This window comes from Echinops telfairi, unplaced genomic scaffold (assembly GCF_000313985.2).
Source record: "Echinops telfairi isolate 266 unplaced genomic scaffold, ASM31398v2 ScPeMD7_443;HRSCAF=831, whole genome shotgun sequence".
Classification (NCBI taxonomy): domain Eukaryota; kingdom Metazoa; phylum Chordata; class Mammalia; order Afrosoricida; family Tenrecidae; genus Echinops; species Echinops telfairi.
Genome location: NW_022104341.1, coordinates 82,484,942 through 82,485,782, shown reverse-complemented (window position 1 = coordinate 82,485,782; position 841 = coordinate 82,484,942).

Sequence of the window (841 nt, the reverse complement as noted above, 5' to 3'; positions counted from 1 at the left end):
CAAACTAAAATGCTTATCATTCTCTATAACCTACTTACATCTCCCCAAGTTCACTCCTTTGCTTATACTCCTCCATGATGCCTCAGTAACAGAGTATGTACTTTGAGAATCTGCTGCCTTCTCTGGGCTTTTCTTGAATCTATCTTTTCTTCTGTATCTTCATAGAACAGGGGTTGCCTATTTACGATTACTTGTACATGTTTTATTTCTTATACCAGACAATGAGATACTTGCGGACAAGTACCATGTGTGATTCATTTATGTGTGTTCCTCAGTACACAGCATGAACAAACATTCCACAGATACTTGTAGAATTCCAGATGAAGTACTGGGGGACAATGATTCATTTTAGAGAAGTAATCCATCTTTAGGGGCTCTTATCATAATTATATGAAAAAAAAAAACCCTATCTAACTTATTGCTCCAGGAAAACTTGTATCAGTGCCCTCCTTCCTTGTCCTTTGATGAATGATCCAGTAGTGTCAATTCTTAAGGCCCATACCCACTACTTACGGAGCCCCCATGGTGTAGTGGCTAGGTGTTGGGTTTCAGTCTGCATGATGAGCAGTTCAAAACCACCAGGAGCTCCGAGGGTGAAAGACTGGGCGTTCTACTTCCATATACAGTTACAGTCTTGGAAACCCACAGGGGGTCGGTATAAGTCAGTATTGACTCATTGGCAGTGAGTATATCCACTACTTAAATTAATGTATGCCAGAGTCAATTAATGAGCTCTGGAAAAAAGAGCGCAGGCTGGTAACTTGAAAGAGTTAATTTAATACTAAGAACTAGTTATAAATGGGTGGGAAGTCAAAGAGGAAAAATTAGCACAGGAAATCAA